We start from the raw sequence: 19,599 nt of genomic DNA, 5'->3' as shown, positions 1-19,599 counted from the left end.
AGCATTTTCTTATTTATTATTATTTTGCTCTGCAGGACAAAGTGGCTGCAGATAAATTTCTAAAAGTGGTGCCTCGTGCAGTTCCTCCCTCTGCATTCCCTGAGTGCAGTGGTGACACATGGTGGGAAACGTTACCCTCTGTTACACTTCAGTGCAACTTCTGTCCTTTCTCCCCAGTGCCCAATTTACAGCAGAAAGCAGCGGAGAGCATTCGCCTTCCTCCAAAAGTGCTCTGAGTGTCATTTCCCTGTTTCTGTGCTTGATAGCTTCCCTGTGAGGAGGCACGAGATATTTCCGTCTTCTTTCATGTACATTTGCCTGCTATTTAATTATCATCAGCTAAATAGCATTGCAGCAAATACTTAAATGCATTGTCTGGGATAACAACGGCGACACAGCTGAGAATGTGCTGAGATTGCTGCATGTGCAGCAACTGTGTCATTGCTTCAATGTGAGCCCGTCCTCCCCCAGGTTTGCTTTGCTCTCTTTGTCTATCTTGTCACCATACTTCTGGTTTGGCAGAGAACTTGAGTTTTATTTATTGCATTTCTGAAATACTTGTGCATTCATGGAGACATTGAAGAGTTTCTTGCTCTCTCTCGCCATTAGGACTCGAGTGTTATTGCCTCAGCTCCCACTCGCCTCAGCACTGAGGCAATTACACATATACTTCTGAAAAAATTAACTGTTCTCCTCAGGTAAAAGGCTTGAATTTATCAAGCAAAGAAATTTGCTTTAAATCCTAGTGCCTTTTATCACCCCACAAGCACTGGCACAAAGATTACTCACAATAGGCAATTCTCAGCCCTTCCCGGGAGCTGATCTCAGGAGGCAAGAGGAAGGTCTCATCTCCAAAGCAATTCCACCTTTTTCATGTAGGAAATCCTACTCAGGTTTTCTTTACTTGAAAGTCTTACTTTTCTCCATTTGCTCTCAGTCAGCTTTCACGGCGAGGAATCACTTTTCTCATTATAATCATGAGCTTTTCTTCATAAGATATTGCAGAGCTCAGAGATGACTTTGAGCGTGTCCTTCCCCCGTTTCCCCATCAGTTGGCATGGAGACACAACAGCTGCTACAAATCACAGGAAAGATGCTTAACAGGTACATTTTAGAGAAAAGTTCCTGCTAAAGAAACCACTAAATTTGCAATCATAGCCCTTGTTCTTGGGTGGCTGTAGCAAAGGGAAAATATATTTTGGAAGTGCATACCTAAGGTATGAGCAAGCTCGTGCTGAGAAACAAGCTGGGATGGGTGTGCAGCACTTACATTCTGTGCAGGAGGTGATTCTTGGCTTCATGGTCAGAGATGGAGCCTGCAGAGGTCAGGATCACACAGACCCAGCGACACCAAGGTGCAGCTGGAGATGCTGCCTCATCTTTGAACTCCTCTGGCCTTCCATGCCGTCATGAGTCTCCAGTGCTCAAATATGTGAGAGTTTAGAGCTAAGCCCATCATGTACAACTGTAATATTCACACTTTCTAGGGCAGCCACACGCTGGAAATGGCGCAGTGAATTAATCTGCACTGTCTATACAGTCCTGCATGCCAGAATCAGAACCAAGCCCCCTCTCCTCCTCCCACCCTGCTTATGAGCACATGGAGATGGGCCAAAGCACACTGCCAATTCTTCCTGCAAGTGCCTTTCTGGATTGCTTTGGATTTAAGAACGGTATTTTTCCAGATAATTGCCTTATCAGACCGTGTAACTTCCTTATCAGACCTTTCATAATTTGTAACAGCCCTGTGTGCACTTCCTTTGAAGATCAGTGTTCCTACATCCTCTGGGGCCTGTTTGGAAATTCCCAGTGGCATCTTAGGATCAGAGCCAATTATCTTCATTCTTTTTACTGGGTTGTATTTTGGAGGTTTTTCACCCCCCCAGAAATCCTGCATTTTCAGACTGTCACTATTCCCTGATTTGTGTTAACAACATTGAACAGGTCTAATAAATCTTTTCCTCAAGCCCATTCCTTCTCCTGGTAGCAGATATTTCTCTAAAAATAAGTTTATGGACTGTCTGGAATTCCAGCCAAGATTTAACAAATCGTCAAAAATTAAACTCAAAATTGTTGATGGTTGTGTTTTCAAAAAGAGGCAAGTGACTCTCTTTAAAATCATTAGTACTCCTTTAAATGGTGTTGTGCTCGTATTTGATCCTGGACGTTCCTGTTTTCTGCTTAGAATACACTTTTTGCAGATGAACAGCATTCCCATTAAAATGAGGGTTTCAATGGAAATGCTGACATACTGAAGCAGAAAAGCTGGTGCTTTTGAAATTATGCAGGATATATCAGGTGAGATATATTCTTTCATAAAAATTGTGGTTTTGTAATTACATCACTCTCCTTCTGCAGTATTGAGGTGCTGACAAGTTTAACGTGTGCTTTTTGGGAATGTTATACCAGATACCAGGAAGAGTTTCCAAGTTCAGTTACTGAGAAATTGGTGAGTATTGTATGAGACAACCCCTCAGCACAAATGTGAGCATCAATCCTGACCTTCCTCCCGCATCCTTAACTGCTTCTATTTTTATTTGGTAAATCAATTTAGTACTTGTGACACCAGCACCTCACAATTTATTAAAGGTGAGATACTAAGGTGACCATGACTATTCAGGGGATCACTGGCAGACACAGACGTGGACCCAGGTGTCCTGTACCTGTCTGAAATTCCCTCCTAGCAGGGGCTTATTTTTTCCTTTAGGTCATAAAAGTTAGGATGGTGGAAGTATCACTATGAAAAGACTTCAGTTTGACTTTCACTCCTAGTAGTATGCACGTGGAGTGTACATGCACATATTACAGTCATAGTGATGGAGGACAGAGTCCTCCAACTCTTTCCAAAAAGGGTTTTTTATCTCATTCTCCTTTCTTTCCTTCTTCTTAACACCACTATGGCTGGGAAGAGCATCTGATAATTCCACCATTGCTAATGCTGATTAGAAAACTAAAAATGAAAACAGCAAAAGTGTGTTCTAAGATTAGAGAACAAAATATGCCCTGCATGTTTGGAAAGCATGTTTGGCGAGCTGTTGGAGGGGTATTTTACTTGTAATTCTGAAGTTTCCCCTGTGTCTGTGGGGGAAAATAGAACTGGTGTTTTTGTGACATTGAACCCAAATAGCTGAACTTCAGTGTGGAAACCCTGATCAAAGCAGACAGCTGAACCCATCAGATCCTAATCCCCCATATATCCAAGAGAAGGGAGGTTTCTAGCCTCGCTAGACTCAATACCCAATACCAATGCTAACAAGTTTTGCAGTAAGCTAAAAAAGACTCAAAGCAGCAAAAGTGTTCAGAGAAGCACTTTAAAGTGCTTTTTTTATTGAGAGATGAAGGCTCTTGCGCAGCAGGCTGGGAGCTCTGTGACACAGATGCTGTGTGTGCACATGTATGCACAGCTCATGCTCAGCCAGGGCTGTGGCACAGCCATAACAAAGGCAAAAATCATCCCAGCATCATTCCTGTGCAAGTTTTTATTTTACAGAAGAATGGCTGCTTTCAGAGTCCTTCAAATGTTAGAAACATTTGGAATAAGAGTTCAAGTCTCTGTAACTCTTCAGAGAAACAGAAATCTTTTAGATATCTGCTATGACCCCTAAAAGTTTTATTTTTGGTAGCACTGTTGTGCTTATGTGAAGTGTATGGTTCAGAGATACTCAACGTTCTGACCTGTTTTTATGTTTGTTGCTGATCAATCAGAGCTTGAATAAGTTCTGCCATTCTGAAAAAAGCTTAAACTGAACTTGTGGGAGTAGCAGGGAGAGGGAGATGAGCAGAGGAACTTGTTAATGAAGGCTAAGAAATTACAGGAACTCAGTGTTTGGATGGCAATGCATTTTTCCCCCATCTAATTGGTCTTTTCCTTTTCTATTTTATCAGTTTGCATTTCCAGATAAGGTTATGAGAGAAAGATAAATAACCCTATTGAATAAAAACACTGATTTATATTTATACACATAACTTCCTAGAAGATTTATTAATATAATTCTAATAATTAATAAGCAGATATCTTCCTCTTCAACATCTTCTGCACATTGCATCCTGACGGTGTTTAAATGACTTGTTTTAAAAAGCAGCATACAATTGGTATTCTCAGAAGTTATATACATTTCCTCACAAGTCCTGCTTGTTTCATGGATGGAAGGAATGAAAAATTCATCAAAATGGAATTTATAAGGTAACTCGTCCCACAGAGTTTGTTGTCCTGCATCAGCAGGGCCTGTTTGCTCCCACCTTGCCCTCCTAAGGACCAGTTAGGTAAGAGAAATCCTAATGAATGCTTATTTTGTGCTTAGAAGAGTATTTTGATTCCTCCTTGATGCAAAGGAGGCTCTTCATGCACAGGTGTGAAACTACCCCTGCTAGCAAGGGCACCCATGGCTGTGAAATGATGGAACAGCTCTCCTACCAGAAAAGGCTGGGACAGTTGTGATGGTGCAGCTTGCAGGAGAGAGGATTCTGGGGTAAAGCTCTTGAGTCCTTCCAGAACCTGGCAGGAGAGCTACAGAGCTTTGGGCAAGGGCTTGGAGTGACAGGACAAGGGGGAATAGCTCTGAGCTGGAAGAGGCAGTTTTAGGCTGGATATTAGGAAAAAAATCTTCCCTGTGAGGGTGGGAAGACCCTGGCACAGGGTGCCCAGAGAAGCTGTGGCTGCCCCTGGATCCCTGGAAGTGTCCAAGGCTGGGCTGGATGGGGCTTGGAGCAACCTGGGCTAGTGGAAGGTGTCCCTGCCCATGGTAGGGGTGGGACTGGATGGGATTTGGGGACCCTTCCAACCCAAACCATTCCATGATTCTGTGCTATTGCAGAGTACATAGAGTTATGAGGTCAGCATTCCAGGAATGGCCACAAACAGCTACAAAGATTTAGTCAATGCCCAAATCTGCAACTCTCCCCTCTGTACTCCTTTAGCTCTGGCACAGACTTTGGTGCCATTTTCAGATTTCCAGGCTCCAGAGGACACACGGGCAGCAATATCTCAGCATCTCCTCTCAGACTCCCCTCTTCCAGCTCCTGGGCCTCCTGAGGGAGAGCTGAGTGGGTTTGGCTGTGACTTCCCAGCAAACCCCGAGGGGGTGGAAGTGGGTGGTTTCTTCTGGGTGGTAGCATTGAATCACTCCCATTGTGATCACCCCAATCAGTTATTTTGTTCAGCTTCTTCAGCACTCTCTTCCCCAGCTGTGCTGTGGCTGAATGGCACTGTGATGATTTGGAGAATTATGAATTCTCTTCAGTTTTGTGAACACTGTTTGTAATTGCAATAACCACTGTGGATTAAATCACTTTTTTTTTTAATTTTTTTTTTTCTGTGCAAAATTGCTACACATTGTGAGGATAGAGTCTGAAAGACTGTGACAAAGAAATCCAATTTTATCAGCATGGAATGACTCTTCCCAGATTGAATAATGGTGCTACTGTCAGCAAAGCTTTTAATTGAAATGGATTTTATACAGAAAACTAAACCTAGCCTGGCCTGGCCTGAGAGACACAAAGTCCTCCAAGTGCCAGCTCACCCAGTGACTCAGAGAACTGATTTACACCACTTGGCTAAGAAATCTGGGGCGTTTTGCCTGTTAACCTGCAATATACTGCAACGCTTTGAACCAGGATATGCTGTGCACAAGCGTTAGAAAATAAAATAATTGAAAAAAAATTATAGGAGAGGTTGAAGCACTTCTGCTAAGGAGACAGGCTGAGTTGGGGCTGTTAAGCTTGGAGAAAAGAAGGCTCCAAGGAAGAAATTCTTCCCTGTGAGGGTCCTGGAATAGTGGAAGGTGTCCCTGCCCATGGCAGGAGGTGGCACTGGATGGGCTTTAAGGTCCTTTCCCACCCAAACCAGTGTGTGATTATATGATCCTGTGACTCTATATTTCAACTTGATAATACAAAAAAATGCTGTAAATGACTGTGAGCAGCCTTTATTGGCTCCCGGGGCCGTGAAAACAGAGGTTTTGTGGTATTAGGCACCTTTTAAAAGCACCATCCTGGTTATGAGGTGCAGTATAGCTGCACTGCATTAATCACTCCACATCAAGGAAACAAAAGTGCTGCCTGTCAGCTGAGGCCCTGGAGTACAAAAAGACTGGATATGGGTTGTTTTCCATTTACAAAGGTGTTTATTTACACACTATATTGATGTTCAACTGCCTGCTGTGATGAGCTGTCTGAACCAGGCTATCCTACCAGAATCCCTTCCGCCTCACATTCGATCATGTTTAGTCCCAACAAGCAAAGACAATAAATGGAGAAGAATCACACACATGGCAATGCAGTTCTGTCCATGTCTTTCCTTTCAACACTCTGCTACATTTATTAGAGAGTGTGATGCCAGCTGTAGAAAAGTTTCAGTCACTAATTACTAGTTCCAAGATGTAGTCAGGCTGTGATATTTTTTTTTTCCTGCTCAGTTCAGTGCATTTTGGATTCCATCCGACATCAGCAATTTGGGTCTCTCAGTATGAAAATTAAATACATTCCAAAACCCATGTTAGAACTAAGAGAACTTAATAGCTGTCAAAGCTGTATACACAGATACAAATTGGCTAAAGCACAGGTAGAGGGATGGTCACCATCTGGACAGCATTCACGTGGTAACCACATGCTTCTCATGTTAGGGATTTGGCATTTCATTCCTTCTGAGCTTACTGCCAGGCCAAAGGCACCTGAGCAGAACCCAGATTTGGAGCTTTTCAGAAGTCCAGACCTCCTTTCTATGGTGTCGAGTTCAACAGTTTGCATTTGTTGAAATATTGTTAAAACCAGCTTTTGTGAGACTTTTCTTGCTGTTTCTGCATCAAGGTACGGGCCCCCAGAGGGACATCATCCAAATCCCAAGGTTTGTCAGTGTGGCTCATGCCTGTTATCTGATAGCCTAAGAAAACAAGAGACCAGTTTCCCTAGCTTGCTGCAGAAAATTCAAGGCAAAACCTTCTGTGGAGGTTGAATATTTCCAGTGTTCACCCACGTACCAGGGATTTGTGAAGTTACTGATTATGAGCTCACTGCAAAACCTCCGGTGCTGGGTCTGTGGGGCGTGTCAGGGACACTTCAACACCAAGGGAGACTGATGTGTATCCTGGCAGTGTGCACCAAGGTGAAGGGATGCCTCTCTGTGCAGGATGGAGGTGACTGCATTAAACTCCTGGCTCAGCACCTGTTCTTGGTGGGATGATCAGTACACACAGGTTTCTGTGAGGTCAAAGGAGCAGCATCTATAGATTGCTGGCATGACAGGGAATGTTTTGCAAGCTAATGGCTCAGCCACTACTGCTGAGAGGTGACAAGCCACGAGGCATAGAGTGCTCATTAATCCAGCACTGTCCTTGTGGGAATCCAGTGTCAAGAAGCTCAAAGACGTTGTCTCTCTGGGTTCACCCCGAAGGTTAGATATGTGGGTTTCAAATTATTGATTGTGCAGTGTCTGTGAAGTTGCAGCTTGTACATTTGAGCCTTTTTGATCGCGCGTTTGGTCACGTTGAGGTCGTTGGCTCTTCGGCATTGATGTGACAGAACAAAGTTTGGGGAGCCATGTGTCCAGTTTTCTCTGCTTGCCAGAGTGTGTGGCTTTTGTAGAACCACTGGAATATCACATTTAGCTGCAGGGTCTAATAATGTACATTGGTATCATTGCCATGTCAGCTGGGATACAGAGCACACATGGAGGGCTTTTTCCATTTTTAAATCAGTTTGTCATGTATGGATTGCATGTGATGGCAATTACATGTAATATGGTCAGTACTTTACTGAATTAATTTTTTTTTTTTGGTAACTTTTGGGTTATAGCCTTAGGAGAAATGTTTTTCCCAGCCTCCTGGTGTAGCAGTTTGTTCTGAGGTTTTGTAAAGCATGAGGATATAACAAGGATGAAAATCAAACTGGAATTATCAAAGCATTTTCAGGTAATTTTTATTATCAAATTAGACTTATTTAATATTTTTGGTTAGTTTAATACCACACAAGAAAGGAAAAATAATATTAAATTTTAATAATAATTTTAAGTTTCAATTTTTCTTCTGATTTTATGGCTCTTTTAACTTGAGGTTTTCAAAGAGTCTAGAGAATTGGGCACACAAGTAAAGGACTAAGCCCTGACCTGAGAGGAGAACAGACCTTGGGAAACCACCAGGAATGACATGAGAAATTTGATGGATGCAACAAAGAGCACTGTGATAAGAAAATAAAATTACAGACACTGCTGTTAGGAATAGCCAAATTTTCAGGAGTTTAATTGGATTTATGGGAGAGAAAGGCCCTTTTGAGAAATATTTGGAAGGGAGCACTGGGGACTTTTTGTGGAGAAAGTCTGAAAGGCCAGCAGCACCCAGGGAACTGTGTCAGCAACACCAGGATTACCCTGGAAATGCTGTCAAACATTCTAAATTTGTGTTGATATAGGAAAAATGACTTCTTTGGGGAAAAAGAAACCAGGCACAAGTGATCTATTCAGGGGGAGGCCAGGACAGAGAAGGAGAGAATATGGAGCTGGGGGTAAAACCAACATGGGGAACTGGTGGGAAGGGGCTGAAAAAGAAGTCTGGGAGGTTTTGTGCCCAGTTGTGCAAGTGCTTCTGCACCCCTGGAACAGGTGCTGACCCAGCAGGGTGGCCACCAAGGAGGAAGGGGACCTCCCCTGCATCCTGAAGCCCAATATTCCTACAGAATTTCAACAGACTGAGATTTCATTGGCAAAAAGTCTCAGTGATTTCCTTAAGGGACCACTCTCATCATTTACAATGTTAGTGACAATGTAGGAAAATAGCACCTCCTGATATTTTTCAGGGGATTTTTCACAAAGAAACGAAAAACATATGTTTTATCATATTTAGAAAAGATCATTCATCTCTGCTTTTTAGAGTAAAACACTGAAATCCCTTTATAAACCATTCAGACTGCATATAAAGTCCCTTTTCTCTGATTACCACTCCATTTCCCTAGGTGCATAAATATTTATTTTGCAGTCCTTTTAGAGGCTTTATAGGAGCTTAGACATACAAATAATTGCTCAGTCACCTGTGTGCAAGGTGCAACAGGTTTTATAAACTGCAAAAAAAAAAAAAATCTAGGGAGATTAAAAGCAAGGATCAAAGACATATAGATTAAAAAAACTTTTTATTTTGGGATTTTTTGCAGTTTGAGTAGTAGGAACTTTTTTCTATATGTCTAACAAATAGGACAGTTAAGCTTTGATTGATCTGTGTTTATCATAGCAACAATACCAAATTTTTCTATAAATGCATTATTTTACCCTTGTAAGTCTGGTATTAAAGGATGATTTAAATAATGCTATTTCTCTGCCTTTTTATACATATAAGCCTGCAGAGTTCCCCTTTCATTTGCATAATTTTTCCTCGAAGTTTTAGGTATTTTCTATTTTATGATTTCAGGATAAACTCCTAAAATCTGTTTTCTGATTTGCTCTCTTGAATATGTTTTTTATTGCAGGGGCTTATTTTTATTCTCCAGATCCAGTAATCACAATGTTACTATTTATTACTTTGGCTGCACTTTCTTCCCAAGAACTCATTCCTTTCTCTAGGTGCTATTTCACTTTTTGCTGAGGGACAGGAGCATATTTCTGTCAGTTTGTGCCAGATTAAAGCTCCCTGGATCAGTTGTAGAAGAGTACCAGGAAATTAGGGGTGTACTTTTATCACTCATTTATTTATTACTTTTGTTTATCCATTGCATTACCAACATTGACCCTGAATGTATCCTGACAGTTAACTGTTTAGCATTAACACATTTTTTCAGTTCCAAATTGATTTAAATCTCATGAAACCACTTTTGGTTTATAAGAGGTATCTGTGTCACTGGTGCACCAGGTGCTCTGAAGCTCGTGGTGTTGGTTACATGGGGTAAAAAATAAATCAGTATGACAGCTAGTGGAGAATCTTTGTCCCAGCATCTTTTCTTCCTTTCCTCATCCTGGCAATTTTTAATTCTTAGTGCTGTAGATTTTTTTATAAGACTAGTACTTCTTATGGTGGGACTGGACATGGATTTTTGTCAAAGGTTTTCTTTTAGGTTTACTGCAGGAAAGTTGAAGCAAGTCCTGCTCAACTGTTGCCTTTTCTTAGCGACCTTTAATCCTGTTTTGGGTGTGCCTCACCCTTCTCCTAACATTGGAGGAAGTGTACTATGCTATCAAATTTAGCTCAGAAGATAGAACCAATCCTACTTCAGGTATTTATTTCAGATATTGATGTCATTCAGGGTTTTTTCCACCCCCACGAGTCTTTGCTTTGCTTTGCTCTGTAACCTCACAATGTAGAAAAGGTTCATTAACCCCTGCTCAAGCAGTACATAAACCAGCAGCTACAACTCCACTCACCACATTCATTTTTACTATTGTCATTTGAAAATGTCAGGAGCCAGAGAGCTAAACAGTTAGAGGACTAAATGAACAATTTGTCTGAGCTACAAATAAATGTTTCCAGACTCCTGGACAACTCCCAGCACCTGCATTTTGTACTTCCCAATGCATGACCTTGACAGATCAGATCAGATCAGATCAGCTTCTCAAAAGGAGAAAAGCAAGGACAGGAGGAAAGGGCTGGAGGGTAAAATTGCATTTTTATTTATCTGAAAGCATTATTTCCATTCTTTTCAGCCAGTTGAATGGAGGATGGCACAGTGAAGTGTCCACAAGAGCAAGAAAATGAAAAGCCATCCGTGGGTCACACTGGATGGGTTTTAAGACAACTTTCTAGGAACGCTTATGCATAATTAAAGGCAGTGGAAATAATTTGCTCAGTTTATTGGTTGGGTTTTTTAGGTGGCAGTTGAAAATACTGCACTTGCATGAAGCTCAAAATGCAGCATGAAAGGTGGTGTCTGTCCATCAGTTGCAGAGCTGCAGCCACCCCTGCCCCGAGCAGCCCCATGAGACAGGAGAACGCCAGGCTCCAGGGCACCCTTTGCCTTTGGATCTCTGACTGCAGGGAGAGCAAACTGTGCTTGTGCTAACCCTGGTGATTTAAGAGGCTCCAGTACCATAATTCCTGTCCCTGGGATTACAGAAGGAGAACAAGCACAACAAGAAAGACAGGAGTGTTAAGCAGCTGCATAATTCCACCACCACGGAAACCGCTGTGGCTACAATTTTTGAGCACATGAAAAGGAGGAAAGAATCTTATAGCAGGATCAAATGAAAGCCTGCATGAATAAGAATGCACAAGGAGAAAATGTATCCCACAAGCAAGAAATAAGATCAGAAATTTATAACTCCACATACAAATAAGTATGAAGAAGAAGCTCATAACTCCTGGAGGAGCAGAATGTATTGCAAGCTACACAAGTATCACTGAGCCAGGCACCTGGACTAAAAGTTGGTCACAAAATCTTTACATGAGTTCCCATATTTTATCTCCTTACCTGAATTGCCAGTCTTGTGCATCTCTTGTGCTAACTGAATGCCCAAGCTGGCCATTTGGGGCACCCACCCTAGGGAAGCCAAGGCTGATTCCAAGTACAGCCACCAAGGGCAGTTCAGCTTTTTTCTGGACTTCCAGATTGTCTTGCTTTTAGCTGAAGGGTGATAACCTTTATGTTTCCCCAAAGGGAAAGGCCAACAACTGTGGTTGCGCAAGAGTTTTCAAGGGCTGGAAAGAAAGGAACTGTTGGAGAGTTTGGGGTTTTTTTGGATGGTGGAGTTGTTTGACAGAGAGAAAAAAAAAAGGAATGGAACAGACCACACACAAGAATTATGCATAGGTTTGGGGTTTTTTTTTAAATAAATTATTCTCAGAAAACTGTCTCAGAGTTCTTGTCTCTGGTTTTCATTTCTCTACTCTATTTTAATTGGCAATAAACTAAATTAATTTTCCTTATTGAGCCTGGTAGTTGGTATGTGGTGTCCCTGTCTGTATGTCAACCATGAGCTTTTTCATCTCATTCTCACATCCTGTTGAGGAAAGAGTGGCCAGCAAAGGTCCAACAGCCATAACGCTAAAAAATCCCCAAATTTAGAATGAGAATTTAACATGAAGTGTTTAAGAGAGCCACAAATTTCCTGGCTTTCCTAATCCTTCCTGGTTTTTTATATACCATGTTCTTACCTAGAAAAAGTTTTAGTTCCCCTAATTCCTGTTTTCTTGTATTTTAACAACCTGTATCCAGCTGCCTGGTTCTCAGTCAATGTAACCACAAATCATCCCTGCTGTGCTCAACTTTTTATTTCTGTTGTCATTTATTTGTGTCTTTTTTTTCCTTTTACAGTCTGCTACATTTTTAAATTCACATTTTACTCATCTCTATTACGTGCCGTGGTATGGATTAAAACACTCAATAATAGCAATGCAGAATAAACAATAATAATTTGGTTTTGTATAGAAAATTCTTTTTAAACTCAGATTTTATAAAGAATGTATTACTTAAGTGCATTATAATTTCTAATTGTGAAAGACAAATGACACAGCAGGCATTATAAAATATTACTACAGCACACACCACTCACAGAAAAAAAAACCCCAAACAATGCAAGCTTCTAAAAAACCTTACTATTTAAAAGAATAAGTTTTCATCCTACTACATGACTTCTCCTGCTCAGTACAAGGGGCTGCTCTGTTCCTGTGAACTGCTGCTTGAAATAATAATATTTTACAGGCTGTTTTTGTGAGGAGGTTTGTAAAAACAACAATACCTGCTGGTGATTTAGTAAAGGCGCAGAGCTCATAGGAAATAAGGGCAGTATTTTCAGCTGGAAGTTATTAAAAAGGTGCATTAGAGGGTAAAAAAGAAAAGTATTATACCCATGGAAGTGTTGCTAAATAACCACTTTTTATTGTGTTCTGTGAGCTATTAGCCATCAGAAAGCTCAGCACAATAACATCTAGAGACAATACAGTAAAGAAAATACAGCAGTAAAGAAATCCTTTTGTGTATATATCACCTCTGCAAATACCAGCCAAGAAGCTACAAGGTCTGAAGAGAAGCTTTGTAATTTCTCACTGCTTAAGCTGTAAATAATTGCTTTCTGTATGCTGGAATGTTTACTACAGGCATTAAATGTCAGCATCTCCACTGACCTTGTATCCTTGCTGTCAGGGTTGCACAGAGTTTTGCTGCAGGGGAAATAAGGCAACAAACAGAAAATCTGATCTAGAGAATTTTTTTGTTTTAGCTATTTGTTTTTTGTGAGGCCAAATTTATCAATTTTTTTTAGTCAATCACACATGTGGGCATGCCATTAAAGTATAAAGATACAGTTTAGTGACCCTGATGCTGTACTTGATCATGGCACACGCACAAAAAAAAATGAGCAAAGCACTTTAGCAAGTGCAACTACTCATTAAATTGATAGTTCCTATCATTTTCAAGGCACAAGCTGGACAAAATTTATCTCAATCACTAAAACAGCCTAGAAAGCATCAAACTCCACTGCCCCAGGAAAAGGCAAATTCACACTCAGCCTTAATTTTAAGTTTCAGGTTCAGAATTCTTCAGCTTGTACATGGGCTATAGGGAATTTTGGGAAAAGGTGACTCTGGGAATAGGAAATTCTTGTCAAACAGAAGGTCCTGAAAATGATTGAACCTGTGGCTGTGAATGCCTCTCTCTCCATCACTATGGACAAAAGCTAGAGAACCTAAAAGCTAGCAACGAGGTTAAAATAAATCATGCTCAACGATCATAACCTTTTTACTTCAAGGTCAGAGCAAACTGAGTACCTAAGTCTATTCTTGCTTCTTTCTGCTCTGCAAAAATGAACCATCTAACACTTCCATGGCATTTGTGTTTCACCCAAGCACTTACCAATGCCCATCAGAATGGCATCTGCTGGTCTCTCTTTCTCTAAATGGTAATGAAGGAACAAACTCTTGTAAAAAGGTGTGGGTGGGGTTTGCTTTTCACTTGTGGCACCATGGCAGCTTTAATTTAGCCGGGCTTTGGGTAAGTGTTGCCAGTTGTTGGCAGAGTATCGTTAATGGTTTATAAAATATTCTTTTAATTGGTGAAATGCACCCAGAGGCCTCTTAGGGAAAATAAGCCAGGGTGTATTTATATGCAAGTAAGCCTAAAATGGATACTATTGAAAAGCAGAATGTCAGCCAAAATATCCCAGTCACTTGTAGCAAAGCACTTTTCAAACACTTTACTGACTCTAAACTTCCTCCCTTGAGTAGGATAAGGGACTACATAAATGACATTATTTTTATTTTTATTCTGTGGGTTGAGGTTGATATGATTGCTCCCTAGGTCAGCTACATCCTCATAGACAATCACGTTTAAGCATTTTAAAGTATTAATTCCTCCAAAGGATCATAGTCAAGCCAAGATAGATTATTTTCATGAATAATTCTTGTGAACTATGATATCAAATTCTTTACTAAGTTCAGATATTAATCTAATGCATTCTACTGTTCTCCCCAGAATATGGAAATTAGAATCAGTGGTTCAGAAAATTCCTCAGCAAGGCTGGAGGTCCTTGTAGCTGAAGCCATGAAATATAATATCTTTTGCTTTGAGAATGGATGGATCAATGAATAAAAATGGGATAAGTATCCTTCATATTTTCAAAGCTCCTGGAGGGATATGAGGCCTTATTACAGTGCATGTGAATGAATTTGCTTGCACACACTCTGCTTAGACAGATCTGCATCAAGGCATAATGTGAATGAGATGTGTTGGATTTGAACATCCCATAAATCATTTGGGATGATTGCTGAGGCCATTTCCCATGGCAGTACCTTCTAAAATGTAACTGTAGGGATCAACTCAGTGGAAAGTCCCTGGGTTTAGAAGAAAATCAGCTGTGCCCCATTCTTATACCAAGCAAGGCCAGGTTATGCCTGAGATTTACATCTAAGTGGGCAGAAGTGGAAGGGCTTTTTTTTAAGTTCTGTGCTGTCTGAGGAGCAAAGTTGGGTTCTGTCTTTGCAAATTGCAAACGTTAGTTTCCCAAAAGTGCAGAGATTGGGCAGGGATGCAGGTGAGGTTTCTGCTCCCTGATGTGTGGGTCAAGGTTTGCTATCAGCACAGCGCTACTCAAGTTTGTAGTGCCATCATCAGAACAATATTTGCAAACTTCACCATCAGGACCAGACTCCACTCTGCTAAATGTTCTCTAAAAAGAGACTGAAAACCACCTTGTAGTCCACAAGGATCATCCAGGGAATGCAACTAGTTCCAAAACGAACTTTATCAGGATTAATTGGAAACCTGACTGCAGCGTCTCCAAACCTCTTGCCCCTCCCTCTCCCATTCAAGAGCTTCCACTAGGATTCCACAATGAAATATCTGGTTCAGAATTTGAAAGTTCTGAGAAAGCAAATATGGGTTGTTTGTTTGGTTTATTTTTAATATGGTAGAATTTACTTCAAATTGCATCACTGAAAGTTGTTTAACATATGAAATTCTCTTGCTTTAGTTGCAGGAAGTTTTTTCTCCCTTTTTAACTTCAGCTGAGGTATAATTCTATAAAATCAACAGGGGCTCATTTCTGTCTTTTCCGACACAAATTACGTAGAACTGTATCAAACAGGTATTTCTCCACAAATTAAAAAAAAAGGTTCCAGTTTCTCTTCCTAATGAAGATCAGCTTGTGCCCCCCACTGCCAGGAATATTTTATGAATATGACCCCAAATCTTCTATTATGAGAAAAAAAGGCAGGAGCAAAGTTCAAAGAAAGCCCCAGTCTAAGACAAGCCACTGGAGATGAAGGCTCTGATGATAAGACCCAAAGCAGATTAAAATGAGAAAGAAGGCCAAGAGAAGAAGAGGTAGCAGATTTTTGTCCTGAAAAATATAATAAGCTGAGATGTGGGCAGTGAGGAAGGAAGGCAGTGGAATTTAATTATTAAGACTGGTGTCATAGAATCACAGAAGAGTTTGGGATGGGAGGGAACTTAAAGCCCATCCATTGCCACCCCCTGCCATGGGCAGGGACATCTTCCACTAGCCCAGGTTGCTCCAAGCCCTGTCCAACCTGGCCTTGGGCACTTCCAGGGATCCAGGGGCAGCCACAGCTTCTCTGGGCACCCTGTGCCAGGGTCTTCCCACTCTCACAGGGAAGGATTTCTTCCTAATATTTTAATGAAACCTTCTCTCTCTCAGTTACTAGAGGAAAAAAAAAAGAAAAAGGACAAATTCTGTGGAAGAAATTTAGCATCATAAGTCTGTCTTTTCATTCCTCTCTTATAACATTAAATTAAAAGGACTGTTGGGGGATTTTTTTGGTACCCCTTGAGGTAAATAAAGCACATGTTTGTGCTTAAAGATTAAGAAAAAGAAAATCAAAACCCAACACATTAATTAACAAACAACACACTGGGCAGAGTCCTGCTGCCTTAAGCAGTTTTACAAGGAGTCCACAAAGCTATGTGACCAGCCAATTCCCCATAGACTATGCTGAACAGTTACAATTTTAATTTTCCTTCACTGTAAAATAGTGACAACTTATATATTCTGCAATATAATTTAACCCTGTCTCATTTGTACACACCTGGGAATTTGCTAGGAAGCAAGCAGACCTTCCCCTTGCTCAAAAAACCTGGAAAGCTCACGTGGGATTCTTCAGCAGCTGGAAATTAGAGTGCTAATACTCTCATGCGTGCATATTTCTGGTGGTATTTCCACAGTGTTTGCATTCCATAAACACTTTTAGCGCTGATGTAACACCTGTTTCACAGATGAACAGAACCAGCTCTGGCCAGTAACTCAAGATCAAGCTGAAAGTAAATTATCTCAGACAAGAAGGGAATACTGTGAAAGTTCTGTGCAAGTGTGACTTGAATAAAACATGGCACACAGCAATGAGGAAAAGAACACTCTCCTTGGTGCAGCCAGCTGGACAAAGCTTTGAACTTATGGAATTCTCCCTTTGGAGAAAGGCTGTCTGCTTGTATCCTAAACTATGGATTCGTATCTATGTACTCTTAGGCATGTAGTGATCAATTTTAAATGGGGTGAAATGCTTTTATCCTGTCAAAAGCATCCACTCAGTCCATGTTCATGACATTCGCATTTTGAAAACACACTCTCAGTAATGCTGCACCTCACAGGAGGGAAGAAAGATTCTATGGTGGCAGTAAAAATACTGCCACCACATTTTAACTTTTGAGTCCAAGAAATAACTGCTTCATAGTTCATAGAATCATTAAGGCCAGAAAAGACCTCCAAGGTGTTCAAGTCCTACCTTCATCTGAACCCCACCATGCACATTAAGCCATGTCATGAGGATTCCTGTTAATGTACTTGTAGTCCTGTATCAAAAAGTAACCACATAGATTTACAACTACATTGAAACAGTTGAGGGCCTGTTTTATCTTTTTGAAGCCTACATTTTGTAGAAAAATTGTTACAGTGAGAACATTTCTATACACCAGGTTTTTCCATAAACATTCCAGGGTGGTGCTGCTGGTCTGTGTAAGCGAAAACAGCTTTTCAACTCAACTAGGTCAAGTCTCTGACAAATAAACTGAAAATTATGATGTGTATCACTTATAAATAATAAAAAAGTGGTTTGGACTGGGGGTGTGGGGCAGGTGTGTGCTGTAGGGAGAATGAAACTGAACTGAAGTTTTCTGTCTTTTTCAATAACCACAATAATAAAATAAACCACAATATTTGGGATCAACTTCTTTTCTATTCTGTTTCAATTCCTTTCTACCATTTCTGGCAGGAGAAGAAAGTCAGCTGTAAAAGAATTTAGTTAAGCAGAATAAACTGGCAAGGAGCCACTGCTTGAAGCCCTTCAGCTGAGTGCAGCCCTGGGCTTATGTGTGTTGGAAAAGGAGCTGTGGAAGACACTGTGGTCTGACCCTGCTCTGAACCCACCCCTAAGGCTCAGCTGCACCTTTCACCTTCCTGCCAAATTTCTGTCTGTGCCCACAGGTGTAGGAATCCCCAGCATTACAGACTTTTCTTTAGACTGCAAGGAATGCTCAACAATATAATTTCTCAGGAATATGGATTGTGCTTTAGCCAGCTTTAATTCTCAGCTGAATTTTTCCAATTCCTCTGACCAACCTTTATTATGGACACAAGACCTCAACATATAAATTGATTTTTTACAAAAGTAACCTTCAGCTGCAAGAAGTGAGTTATGTGTTTTGGAGACAGACCAAATACTGGAATAGAGGTGCCCAGGTCAAGAAAAAGATGTGATAAATGCTATTGACTCACTGTAGGAATTCAAGGATGACTAAATACAGAGAAAAAGAGGTTCTTGCTGCATGTGTCATCACCTGAGCATATCACAGGGCATGAAAACCCATAATCCTTCCTTTTTAGTTCAGAGTTCTGCAAATATTTGCCTTAGCTGGAGCAGTCAATATTGGGATCACTTTGTTGGACATCTGCTCAGGAAAGGCCCAAAACTGTAAGACATCTATTCCCCAGGAGACATGATAGCACTTCTGACACCTTTTGATAGTCTTTTAATTCTACACAGCTGATATTTAATCACAGTGTAGCAGCAACAGCAACTTGGGCACTGAAATGTCCATTCAAAGGAAATTTTTTCTAAATTTGTGTTTTCACTACTCTTCAGTCTTTGTGAATAATGGGACTTAAGTAATTAATTAATTAATTGTGTGTCCCCTTTTCACTTTTCTTTCTAGCTGGACATTTACAGAAAAGTATTACATACATTTTTATGTATTTCAATAGCCTTGCATCAGATTTCAAAATCTATGATGCTCCAGGAAAAACTATGAAGAAAATATTAATACAAGGGGGAAATTTTTCAAATTATTTGCCTTTGTGCAGCCTTCCATACAGTTGGTTCCTGTCAGGGATCTTATCTCTTCTGCCAGAGTTCCTCTCCTGCTTTCCCTCTCTTCTGAGCAAGTGAATGGTAATATTTAGCCCCATAATTGAAAAACCAAAGCTTTAGAATAACTTTTGTTCAGCCCAGTTTTTGGGATTTAGTGACCCAACATGACAATCACATTGGTGGCACTTAGTGTTGGAGTTCCTGTTTCACAGTGGAAGGGAAATTGGAATAAAGAAGTGATAGAAATCAAAGCGATGAAATCCCAAAGTTGTCAATTCTGTCAAAGAGTTCCTGCCAATGCAAACTTCAAATATTAATTTAAAAGAAAAAAATAAGTGACTTAGGTTTAGCTAGGCATTCCTTAACACTACTTAAGTTGGGGTAGTAACAGTAGCTGCAGAGAGAATGCTAGAGGGCACAAAGAGAATTTTGGGGATTAATGCTTCATTTTTGTACCCCTTCACAAGGCAAAAATATAAGAACAAGACCAGTAGTTGTTAAGGTAACTCCAAGTGTCAGTGAATATAGACAGCCTGAAATGGGAGGCTTCTGCTAATGTGAGAACAGCCTATTTTCCAGGAAAGCTGATCAGTTGGTTTCTGCATGGAACAATGTCAGAATTCACAACTATGAAGCTCAGTATTTTTACAATGTACTTTTCCCTTTCTTTAAAAGAAAAAAAGGAAAATAGCTTCATTCAGACAAGTAATTCTCTAAAGACATATGACAACTTTAGAGTTTTACCTTCAAGGTCTTAACAGCTTTTTGATTCTGAGATCATACTGTGTATAGAGAGGTTAATTCAGTGACACTAGAACAAGAATGGAAAGTGGCAAACTCAGAAATACACTTGAGATAAGACTTGATGTGCTTTAAT

At 40.5% G+C, this 19,599-nt stretch overlaps 1 protein-coding gene and 1 long non-coding RNA gene across 4 annotated transcripts in view; one reads left to right on the top strand and one right to left on the bottom strand.

Moving 5' to 3' along the window:
• The window catches only part of BRINP3 (BMP/retinoic acid inducible neural specific 3), a 198,537-nt gene that overhangs the window by 110,931 nt on the left and 68,007 nt on the right, over positions 1-19,599 (bottom strand). The window lies entirely within an intron of this gene.
• On the top strand, positions 7,045-11,684 carry LOC137479165 (uncharacterized). The gene is made up of 5 exons (XR_011002003.1): positions 7,045-7,364; positions 7,813-7,904; positions 9,542-9,646; positions 10,620-10,677; positions 10,781-11,684. It is a non-coding gene; the product is annotated as an uncharacterized lncRNA (long non-coding RNA).

Source organism: Anomalospiza imberbis, chromosome 9 (genome assembly GCF_031753505.1).
Source record: "Anomalospiza imberbis isolate Cuckoo-Finch-1a 21T00152 chromosome 9, ASM3175350v1, whole genome shotgun sequence".
In the NCBI taxonomy this organism is placed as follows: Eukaryota; Metazoa; Chordata; class Aves; order Passeriformes; family Viduidae; genus Anomalospiza; species Anomalospiza imberbis.
The sequence above is the reverse complement of the archived record's forward strand: the minus strand, read 5'-3'. Positions and strand labels throughout refer to the sequence as shown.